Genomic DNA, 13364 nt, shown 5'->3' with positions numbered 1-13364 from the left:
AACCATGCAGTCTAGGTTACGTATGAAATGCGTTTTGAACTTCACAGGGAGGTGAAAGTGCACGGTGATGCTCTTTCCAATAAATATCGAGGGTCTTACTCTGATATGATCATCTATGCTTGGCTGGCAGCTGTTTGACAAAAAATCATCTTGCTCTTTTGTCCACAATAATACCTGCTCTATATTTGCGAGTGCAAGTTTGGATGGAAACCTAGCTAATACAGTCTTCGCACAAACCAGCAGCAAAGCACCAATAGACGGGTTGGTTGTTGAGAAACAACTGAAGCGCGTAAAACTATGCTGCAAAAACGGATGAGGTTGGCTTAGATTGAACATAGTTTACATGCTATCATCCAATGTTTATTTAAAACATAAATTAAGTTGCACAATGAACACTTGTCTCTCAAATACATAGTTCCGGTTGTTGTATTAGCATAGACGTGACATCAGTCAAAACAAGACGTGGTGTCAACAAGCTCAAACGACCTGAACAAGCCACTTACAATGGCAGTGATTTGTTGCTAGCGACGGTATCTGACTGTTCAGAATCACGACCTTCTGCCCCTTTGAAGCGCGAGCATCGTTTTGATGACGCAGCAGCTAAACCGTCTGAACTGAAGGTATTACGTCATCGTAGAAAAGTAGGAAGTTAAAGCAGGTAACATGGATTTCATACATTTAGTTTTGGTACAATGTGTAAAATCATTTGAAATACTACACGTGTAGCCTACACATTTTCTTGAATGGTTTCCAAACGTCTGCCATTAAAGCAAAACTTAACTCCACAATGTTGATACAATGAACCCAGTGTATAAAGTAGACCTTACTGAGTAGTCATTACATTGCGTACACTACACAGACCAGACCATTGACATTTAGGTTTACTTGAGTGGAAATGCATAACAGACCAATGAATGCATAGTATTTAGGAGCCCTTCTAGCTTTTGTTTGGCAGAACTTACTCGACAATGTTGACATAATGTACCCACTGTACAATGTTAGGCTGCAGTGAGTAATCACTACAGTACTGGCTGGCTATACACCTCTGTCTCTCGCTCTCTCTCTCGACCACGCCACCTCTCTCTCTCGACCACGCCACCACTCTCTATCTCTCTCCCGACCACGCCACCACTCTCTCTCGACCACGCCACCCTCTCTCTCTCTCTCTCTCTCTCCCGACCACGCCACCACTCTCTATCTCTCCCTTGACCATGCCACCTCTCTCTCTCTCCCGACCACGCCACCTCTCTCTCTCTCTCTCTCGACCACGCCACCACTCTCTCTCTCTCTCTCTCGACCACGCCACCACTCTCTCTCTCTCTCTCTCTCTCTCGACCACGCCACCACTCTCTCTCTCTCTCGACCACGCCACCTCTCTCTCTCTCTCTCTCCCGACCACTCTCTCTCTCTCCCGACCACGCCACCACTCTCTATCTCTCTCTTGACCACGCCACCTCTCTCTCTCCCGACCACGCCACCTCTCTCTCGAACACGCCACCACTCTCGACCACGCCTCTCTATCTCTCTCTCTCGACCACGCCACCTCTCTCTCGACCACGCCACCTCTCTCTCGACCACGCCACCCCTCTCTCTCTCTCGACCACGCCACCACTCTATCTCTCTCCCGACCACGCCACCACTCTCTCTCTCTCGACCACGCCACCTCTCTCTCTCTCCTGACCACGCCACCTCTACCTCTCTCTCTCTCTCGACCACGCCACCTCTCTCTCTCTCTCTCTCTCTCTCTCACTCTCGACCCCGCCACCCCTCTCTCTCTCTCTCTCGACCACGCCACCTCTCTCTATCTCTCCCGACCACGCCACCTCTCTCTCTCTCTCTCCTCTCTCTCTCTCTATCTCTCTCCCGACCACGCCACCTCTCTCTATCTCTCTCCCGACCACGCCACCTCTCTCTCTATCTCTCTCCCGGCCACGCCATCTCTCTCTATCTCTCTCCCGGCCACGCCTCTTTCTCTCTCTCTATCTCTCTCCCGGCCACGCCACCTCTCTCTATCTCTCCCGACCACGCCATCTCTCTATCTCTCTCCCGACCACGCCACCTCTCTCTCTATATCTCTCTCCCGACCACGCCACTTCTCTCTCTCCCGACCACGCCACCTCTCTCTCTCTCTCTCTCTCTCTCTCTCTCGACCACGCCACCTCTCTCTCTCGACCACGCCACCCTCTCTCTCTCTCTCTCGACCACGCCACCCCTCTCTCTCTCGACCACGCCACCTCTCTCTCTCTCAACCACGCCACCTCTCTCTCTCTCCCGACCACGCCACCACTCTCTATCTCTCTCCCGACCACGCCACCTCTCTCTCTCTTCTCTCTCTCTCCCGACCACGCCACCTCTCTCTCTCAACCACGCCACCTCTCTCTCTCTCTCGACCACGCCACCTCTCTCTCTCTCTCGACCACGCCACCTCTCTCTCTCTCTCTCGACCACGCCACCCTCTCTCTCTCTCTCTCTCTCTCGACCACGCCACTCTCTCTCTCTCTCTCTCTCGACCACGCCACCTCTCCTCTCTCTCCGACCACGCCACCTCTCTCTCTCTCTCGACCACGCCACCTCTCTCTCTCTCTCTCTCTCTCGACCACGCCACTCTCTCTCTCTCTCTCTCTCTCGACCACGCCACCACTCTCTCTCTCTCTCTCTCGACCACGCCACCTCTCTCTCTCTCTCTCTCTCTCTCTCTCGACCACCACGCCACCACTCTCTCTCTCTCTCTCTCGACCACGCCACCACTCTCTCTCTCTCTCTCTCGACCACGCCACTCTCTCTCTCACTCTCTCACTCTCTCTCTCTCGACCACGCCACCACGCCACCTCTCTCTCTCTCTCTCGACCACGCCACCTCTCTCTCTCTCTCTCTCTCTCGACCACGCCACCACTCTCTCTCTCTCTCGACCACGCCTCTCTCTCTCTCTCTCTCGACCACGCCACCTCTCTCTCTCTCTCGACCACGCCACCACTCTCTCTCTCTCTCTCTCTCTCTCTCGACCACGCCACCTCTCTCTCTCTCTCGACCACGCCACCACTCGACCACGCCACCCTCTCTCTCTCTCTCGACCACGCCACCACTCTCTCTCTCTCTCGACCACGCCATCTCTCTCTCTCTCTCTCCCACGCCATCTCTCTCTCTCCCGACCACGCCACCTCTCTCTCCCGACCACGCAACCACTCTCTCTCTCTCAACCACGCCAACTCTCTCTATCTCTCTTGACCACGCCACCACTCTCTCTCGACCACGCCACCACTCTCTCTCGACTACGCCACCTCTCACACACTAGTCCACGCCACCTCTCACACACTAGTCCATGCCACCTCTCTCACACTAGTCCACGCCACCTCTCACTCAGTCACACACTAGTCCACGCCACCTCTCACACACTAGTCCATGCCACCTCTCTCACACTAGTCCACGCCACCTCTCACACACTAGTCCACCCCCACTCTCACTCAGTCACACACTAGTCCACGCCACCTCTCACACAGTCACACACTCGTCCACGCCAACTCTCACTCAGTCACACACGCCACCTCTCAGTCACACACTAGTTCACGCCAACTCTCACTCAGTCACACACTAGTCCACGCCACCTCTCACACAGTCACACACTAGTCCACGCCTCCTCTCACACACTTGTCCACGCCACCTCTCACACACTCGTCCACACCACCTCTCACACTCGCGACCACGCCACCTCTCTCTATCTCTCTCCCGGCCACGCCACCCCTCTATCTCTCTCCCGTCCACGCCACCTCTCTCTCTCTCCCGACCACGCCATCTCTCACTCAGTCACACACTCGTCCACGCCAACTCTCACACACTCGCCCACGCCACCTCTCACACACTCGCCCACGCCACCTCTCACACACTCGCCCACGCCACCTCTCACACACTCGTCCACGCCAACTCTCACTCAGTCACACACGCCACCTCTCAGTCACACACTAGTTCACGCCAACTCTCACTCAGTCACACACTAGTCCACGCCACCTCTCACACAGTCACACACTAGTCCACGCCACCTCACACACACTAGTCCACGCCACTTCTCACACACTAGTCCACGCCACTTCTCACACACTAGTCCACGCCACCTCACACACACTAGTCCACGCCTCCTCTCACACACTCGTCCACGCCACCTCTCACACACTCGTCCACGCCACCTCTCTCTATCTATCTCCCGGCCACGCCACCTCTCTCTATCTCTCTCTATCTCTCTTGACCACGCCACCACTCTCTCTCGACCACGCCACCACTCTCCCTCGACTACGCCACCTCTCACACACTCACCCACGCCCCCTCTCACACACTAGTCCACGCCACCTCTCACACACTAGTCCACGCCACCTCTCACACACTAGTCCACGCCACCTCTCACTCAGTCACACACTAGTCCACGTCACCTCTCACACACTAGTCCACGCCACCTCTCACTCAGTCACACACTAGTCCACGCCACCTCTCACACAGTCACACACTCGTCCACGCCAACTCTCACTCAGTCACACACGCCACCTCTCAGTCACACACTAGTTCACGCCAACTCTCACTCAGTCACACACTAGTCCACGCCACCTCTCACACAGTCACACACTAGTCCACGCCACCTCACACACACTAGTCCACGCCACTTCTCACACACTAGTCCACGCCTCCTCTCACACACTCGTCCACGCCACCTCTCACACACTCGTCACGCCACCACCTCTCACACACTCGTCCACGCCACCTCTCACACAGTCACACACACCTCCACGCCAACTCTCACTCAGTCACACACGCCACCTCTCAGTCACACACTAGTTCACGCCAACTCTCACTCAGTCACACACTAGTCCACGCCACCTCTCACACACTCGTCCACGCCATCTCTCACACACTCGTCCACGCCACCTCTCACACACTCGTCCACGCCACCTCTCACACAGTCACACACTAGTCCACGCCAACTCTCACTCAGTCACACACGCCACCTCTCAGTCACACACTAGTCCACGCCAACTCTCACTCAGTCACACACTAGTTCACGCCAACTCTCACTCAGTCACACACTAGTTCACGCCATCTCTCACTCAGTCACACACTCGTCCGCGCCACCTCTCACACACTCGTCCCGCCACCTCTCACACACTCGTCCACGCCTCCTCTCACACACTCGTCCGCGCCTCTCTCTCACACACTAGTCCACGCCTCCTCTCACACACTCCAGTCACACCGCGCACCTCTCTCACACACTCGTCCGCACCTCTCACTCAGTCACACACTCGTCACGCCACCCTCCTCTCACACACTCGTCCGCCGCCTCCTCTCACACACTCGTCCGCCGCCTCCTCTCACACACTCGTCCCGCACGCGCCTCCTCTCACACACTAGTCCACGCCACTCTCACACACTCGTCCCGCCGCCTCCTCAGTCACACACTCGTCCCTCCAACCTCCTCTCACACACTCGTCCGCGCCTCCTCTCACGCCGCCTCCTCTCACACACTCGTCCGCGCTCTCACTCTCACACACTCGTCCACGCCTCCTCTCACACACTCGTCCTCGCCTCCTCTCACACACTCGTCCTCGCCTCCTCTCACACACTCGTCCTCGCCTCCTCTCACACACTCGTCCCTCGCCTCCTCTCACACACTCGTCCGCGCCTCCTCTCACACACTCGTCCGCGCCTCCTCTCACACACTCGTCCGCGCCCTCCTCTCACACACTCGTCCGCGCCTCCTCTCACACACTCGTCCGCGCCTCCTCTCACACACTCGTCCGCGCCTCCTCTCACACACTCTGCCCAACTTATGGCTCCAATTAGTGGGGGAACAACATGTTTTTTCCCTAAAAAGGAAACCGTGCTCATTCTTACCAAATGAAAAAAAGTCAGCACTGATGATAGATCAGTTCAGGGTATCGGTTTTGGGTCTTTATTAAATCATGTATAATAAGGATATTTGGTAGCTAACTCTTTATTTGAACTGTATGTTATAACAGCATCAAACTGTCATAAACACGACATTGCAGATGCTTATACAGTCGAGTCACCATTCATACCATTCATACATGAATGACCCCACCTGGCAGCACCTAGAAGGGTTCTGAAGACACCCAGGTGAACTGGAAGCACAACCCAGTGGACAGTAACTGGTTCTGGTTCTGGGCTACAGCACCTAGAAGGGTTCTGAAGACACCCAGGTGAACTGGAAGCACAACCCAGTGGACAGTAACTGGTTCTGGTTCTGGGCTAAATCAGCATAAGAAGGGTTCTGAAGACACCCAGGTGAACTGGAAGCACAACCCAGTGGACAGTAACTGGTTCTGGTTCTGGACCCCACCTGGCAGCACCTAGAAGGGTTCTGAAGACACCCAGGTGAACTGGAAGCACAACCCAGTGGACAGTAACTGGTTCTGGTTCTGGGCTACAGCACCTAGAAGGGTTCTGGAGACACCCAGGTGAACTGGAAGCACAACCCAGTGGACAGTAACTGGTTCTGGTTCTGGGCTACAGCACCTAGAAGGGTTCTGGAGAAACCCAGGGGAACTGGAAGCACAACCCAGTGGACAGTGTCCAGTAACTGGGTCTGGTTCAGGGCTACAGTGGATACACAGATCATCTTGAGGTGAAAGATATGAGGCCAGCCAGACTCTGCTACCCTCCTATTACCAGACTGAAAAGATGAACAATACGAAAGTACAACAACAGAAATGTATACGGACCAAAGTACATAACGTTACATTTATCTTAACAAATTAAAGAGTGGTTTGTTCTGAGCCAATAAAGAATCTTCCAAGAAAAGTAAGCAAAATTAAATCGGGGGCATATCAGTTGGGTCAAAATAAAAATGTTCAGTCTTCCAAATAAACATTAAAAGTGGTTTCCCTCAAAGGATTCTAAACCAGAATCTTCTGACATGAGAGCAGTCAGTTTCTGGGTCACAACCACGACACACATTGGTCATCAATAACCATTTTAAATGTGTGTACAGTGAAGGGCTTTACCGGGTACTCTGAGTTTATATGATACTTCTTTCACCTTATTACATATACAGTATTTGCCAGACAACAACAACAATGTGGTTCCAGTTCACTTGTCCCAGGGCTGCATTCCAATACATTCTAGCAGAAGTAATAGGAACTCCTTGGCAGAGTTTTCTTAGATATGTTATTACATTTAGAGTATAAAAAAATGTAAATTCCTTCAAGCTGAATTGAGGCTACAAATTCCTCAAAAGTTGCACTTGGAGGACCGCTGTATTGTCCTAGAATTGGAACAGCACCTCTAGGGACAGCACCTCTAGGGACAGCATTATTTAATCATTGTTGATAATGCTGTTGTCAAACCACTTCTGGAAAAAGAAACATTTGTTTTTTTAATCTTGTCTTTATTATTCAGAACTAACACCCCTTGATTTTTTTCACAAATCCTGAATAAAAAATCTATATGATCGAGATTTCTTTTGTCACTGGCCTACACACATAATTCCACTCTGACATTTTTGGGTGCTGTTTTTTTCATTAAAAATGAAAAGCTGTAAAGTCTTTAGTCAATAAAGCCCTAAAATAAAATTGCTAAGAAATTGTCCTAAATGTCCTCAATAAAAGCACTATGTTTGGGGCAAATCCAACAAAACACGTCACTGAGTACCACTCTTCATATTTTCAAGCATGGTGGTGGCTGAATCATGTTATGGGTATGCTTGTCATTGGCAATGACTAGGAAGTTTTTTTAGGATCAAAATAAATGGAATAGAGCTAAGCACAGGCAAAATCCGAGAGGAAACCTTGGTTTTAGTCTGCTTTCCAACAGACAGTGGGAGACAAATTCATGGCCAAATAAACACTGAAGTTGCTTACCGAGACTATATTGAATGTTCCTGAGTGGCCGAGTTACAGTTTTGACTGTATCTAGGCCACACTATGGCAAGACTTGAACATGGCTGTCTGATCAACAACCAACTTGACAGTGCTTGAAGAATTTTAAAAATAATAATTTGCAAATATTGTACAATCCAGGTGTACAAAGCTTTAGAGACATACCCAGAAAGACTCCCAGCTGTAATCACTGTAACGGGTGATTCTAACATCTTTGATTCAGGGCTGTGAACACTTGTGTAAATTAGATATTTTTGGTCATGTAGTGTATGTGGACACCTGCTCGTTGAACATCTAATTCCAAAATCATGTGCATTAATATGGAGTTGGTCCCCCCTTTGCTGCTATAACAGCCTCCGCTCTTCTAGGAAGGCTTAACACAGATTATTTTTTTCATGCTACGTGCTTCAGCATTCATCGGTCGCGGTCTGTGAGCTTGTGGCCTACCATTTCCTGGCTGAGCCGTTGTTGCTTCTAGACGTTTCCGCTTCACAATAACAACACTTACAGTTGACCAGAAATTTGATCAACTGACTTGTTGGAAAGGTGGCATCCTATGATGGTGCCACGTTCAAAGTCACTGAGCTCTTCAGGAAGGTCATTCTACTGTCAATGTTCCTATGGAGATTGCATGGCTGTGTACTCGATTTTATACACCTGTCAGCAACGGGGGAGGCTGAAATAGGCGAATCCACTATACTTTTGTATATATGTGTTTATTTCATTTTCAATATATTTGTAAATATATTTCCAAAACATAAAGCAAAATCTACAATGGAATGGTTCAAAAATAAACATATCCAGGTGTTAGAATGGCCAAGTCAAAGTCCAGACCTGAATCCAATCGAGAATCTGTGGAAAGAACTGAAAACTGCTGTTCACAAATGCTCTCCATCCAACCTCACTGAGCTCGAGCTGTTTTGCAAGGAGGAATGGGAAAAAATGTCAGTCTCTCGATGTGCAAAACTGATAGAGACATACCCCAAGCGACTTACAGCTGTAATCGCAGCAAAAGGTGGCGCTACAAAGTATTAACTTAAGGGGGCTGAATAATTTTGCACGCCCAATTTTTCAGTTTTTGATTTGTTAAAAAAGTTTGAAATATCCAATAAATGTCATTCCACTTCATGATTGTGTCCCACTTGTTGTTGATTCTTCACAAAAAAATACAGTTTTATATCTTTATGTTTGAAGCCTGAAATGTGGCAAAAGGTCGCAAAGTTCAAGGGGGCCGAATACTTTCGCAAGGCACTGTAGGTCTAGACCAGGCTAGTCTCCATATACAGTATGATACAGGTCTAGACCAGGCTAGCCTCCACATACAGTATGATACAGGTCTAGACCAGGCTAGTCTCCACATACAGTATGATATAGGTCTAGACCAGGCTAGTCTCCACATACAGTATGATACAGGTCTAGACCAGGCTAGTCTCCATATACAGTATGATATAGGTCTAGACCAGGCTAGCCTCCACATACAGTATGATACAGGTCTAGACCAGGCTAGTCTCCACATACAGTATGATACATTTCTAGACCAGGCTAGTCTCCACATACAGTATGATATAGGTCTAGACCAGGCTAGTCTCCACATACAGTATGATACAGGTCTAGACCAGGCTAGTCTCCATATACAGTATGATATAGGTCTAGACCAGGCTAGCCTCCACATACAGTATGTATAGGTCTAGACCAGGCTAGTCTCCATATACAGTATGATACAGGTCTAGACCAGGCTAGCCACCACATACAGTATGATATAGGTCTAGACCAGGCTAGTCACCACATACAGTATGATATAGGTCTAGACCAGGCTAGTCTCCATATAGAGTATGATATAGGTCTAGACCAGGTTAGTCTCCACATACAGTATGATATAGGTCTAGACCAGGCTAGTCTCCACATACAGTATGATATAGGTCTAGACCAGGCTAGTCTCCATATACAGTATGATACAGGTCTAGACCAGGCTAGTCTCCATATACAGTATGATACAGGTCTAGACCAGGCTAGCCTTCACATACAATATGATCTTATGGTAGTTGACACAGATTGTGTGTGTGTGAGTCAGGTCCTCATGGGTCAGGTAGGAGTGGACAGCTGTTTCCTGTCAATGTAAGCAGGTATGAGATCCCAGTTAAAATTACGCAGAAATTAATAGGGCCTGATTTTTATTTTATCTTTTTATATATAAAAAAAAATAAGTATTTACATTGTAATAAAAAATAAATCCACTGAGTAAATCTACCATCCCAATTCTCGATCTGCAACACAGACGTACGGAGTTTGTGTCAACTGATATGAATACATAATTATTGGACGTAGCTGCCCCGTGTCTGCCCCTCCTCCTGTTTGTTGTGATGCTGAGTTAGCCGACTGTCACCTGTACGTAAACACATGGACAAATCCCTTTTCCACTCTGTGTGTTGTGGAAAGGTAAACACTAATTGTTTCAAGCTAACGTTAGAGAACATACGATGGACATTCAGTGGGCTCTAAAGGGTCAGCAGTTCACTCACATTTGCTATTGAAAGAAATGAAATGCAAATACGAAAAATAACCGGTCGCATTTGTGCAAGTGTGATATACATTTAATTCTGCGTCCCATTAGTTGTATTTTCCCTGTAACATTACAAGGATTATGTAACCTTATAGACTGTAACATTGAACTGCCCAATACACCGGTCTGAGAAGGGAATGGTGAAATCCGCCCAATCCAACTCCTCACACAATTTGTTGAGCATTTCACGGGCCCAAGAGAAACAGGATAGCCCACTGCTCCCGGCTATAGGTCCAGACCTGTAGAGAAGCACGTTACACTGTTGACAACAATCCTATTAAAGACAATGTTCCCAACGTTTGCAGAGATCCCATTCACGGTTCACGCAGAGGATGAATGATAAACCTTTAAAAGTCAAGTGCATTGCACTTCTCTACATGTACCTTGGACTGAATCCTGGATGTGGTAAACACACACACACACACACACACACACACACACACAAACATACACTCTCACACACATACATAAACATACACTATCACAGATACACTCTCACACACACACAAACATACACTCTCACACACACAAACATACACTCTCACACACACACACAAACATGGATATCTGAACCTTCACTCTGACATTCACTCTGTATCTATTTATGTAGCTAGCTTACAACACGCATGTACTCTAACCCTGAACGTAACCCTAAAGCTCACATCCACAAGGTGCAGGATCACACACGACACACCGACACACACTCACACTACATCACGTAGGATCTCAAAACAGCTCACGTGAAAAGGTACAGGTACAGTTTGATACACTCATATCAGTGGACTTGAAAGGTTACTGTCTATATACATGGGATGACAAGATGAGACCAATGGGAGAGAGCTGAACTAGTACAATGGTCATCTTGTTTTGTCCACACTATGAGACTACTGATAAGGCTATCTTTACCAGAGGGCATGCAGACAGAGCGAACAGGAACAGGGTGTGTCTAATCAACTGCCAATGTCAGTGTTAATAGGGGGAAAGGTGTTGTTCTACACTACAGTGTTAATAGGGGGAAAGTTGTTGTTCTACAGTACAGTGTTAATAGGGGGAAAGGTGTTGTTCTACACTACAGTGTTAATAGGGGGAAAGTTGTTGTTCTACAGTACAGTGTTAATAGGGGGAAAGGTGTTGTGGACAATGCCATAAATAGATACATATTTCCACACACCAAATATGGTCTTGAACGTTAGAAAACTTGTCCTATTGACCTTTTCCATAGCCCCTTCACCCCCCTCCACACACACACACACACATACACACAACCCTACCCTCCTCCGGTTGCCTGTAGAGTTGGAATGGACGATGTGCTATTTTCGTACGTCTTCTCAGTATACACAGACATGCACACACAGGCACACACAGGCATAGACACAGACATGCACACACTCAATGTTGATGCCGCTGTGTCGCCTTGGCGACAGGATAAACAGCTACTCAAATAGCAGACCCACTGACACAAACACACGTACACACACCAACATGTTTCCCTGTAAGAATATCCAATACTTCATTTCCATGATTCCTCTGCTGTCCCACCTTCTCTTTCAGACCAACAGATGACTAGGGTTCATTCCAAATAGCACCCTATTCCCTACATAGTGCCCTACTTTTGACCAAAGCCCTATGGGCCCTCAGAAGTAGTAAGCTAAATAGGCAATAGGGTGCCATTTGGGATGTAGCCGGGGTAGAAATAGATAGGCTTGGGTTTTATTAGTGCTGCTTGCCCAGTCTCATACAGTGGCTTTGGGAAGAGCCTAGGTTTGAACTACTGGGACAGACACTAAGGCAACTAAATATGGATCTTTCCCATCAAATGGATCTTTTTTTTTTTTACCTTTATTTAACTAGACAAGTCAGTTAAGAACAAATTATTATTTTCAATGACGGCCTAGGAACAGTTGGTTAACTGCCTGTTCAGGGGCAGAACGACAGAGTTGTACCTTGTCAGCTCTGGGATTTGAACTTGCAACCTTTACTAGTCCAACGCTCCAACCACTAGGCTACCCTGCCGCCCCAGTATCAGTTATCTCCGGACAAGGCAATTGCATTGCATCATGCAATAAACCAGAGCAACACAGATATCCAAAGCAAAATCGGTCAAAAACCTTGAGACTAATTATGAAATGCTGATTATTTTGTAAACTACACTGAACAAAAATATAAAGACAACATGTAAAGTACTAGTCCTATGTTTCATGAGCTGAAATAAAAGATCCCAGAAAAGTTCCTTACGCACAAAAAGCTTATTTCTCTAATTTTGTGCACACATTTCTTTACATCCCTGTTAGTGAGAATTTCTCATTTGCCAAGATAATCCATCCACCTGACAGGTGTGGCATATTAAGAAGCTGATTAAACAGCATGATCATTACACAGGTGCACCTTATGCTGGGGACAATTAAAGGCCACTGTTAAATGTGCAGTTGGCATGCTGACTGCAGGAATGTCCACCAGAGCTGTTGCCAGATAATTGAATGTTCATTTCTCCACCATAAGCCACCTCAAACTTCATCTTAGAGAATTTGGCAATACGTCCAACCAGCCTCACAACTGCAGACCATGTGTATGGCATTGTGTGGGCGAGCGGTTTGCTGATGACAACGTTGTGAACAGAAGGTCCGCATGGTGGTGGTGGGGTTATGGTATGGGCAGGTATAAGCTACGGACAATAAACACAATTGAATTTATCGATGGTAATTTCAATGCACAGAGATACTGTGACGAGATCCTGAGGCCCATTGTCATGCCATTCATCCGCTGCCATCACCTCATGTTTCAGCATGACAATGCACGGCCCCATGTCACAAGGGTCTGTACACAATTCCTGGAAGCTGAAAATGTCCCAGTTCTTCCATGAATACTTTCTGAAGGCACTGTATTCTATGCCTGCACACTCACCAAACATGTAATCTATTGAGCATGTTTGG

The sequence above is a fragment of the Oncorhynchus tshawytscha genome, linkage group LG21, assembly GCF_018296145.1.
Source record: "Oncorhynchus tshawytscha isolate Ot180627B linkage group LG21, Otsh_v2.0, whole genome shotgun sequence".
Taxonomy (NCBI): Eukaryota; Metazoa; Chordata; class Actinopteri; order Salmoniformes; family Salmonidae; genus Oncorhynchus; species Oncorhynchus tshawytscha.
This window is presented reverse-complemented; position numbering follows the sequence as displayed.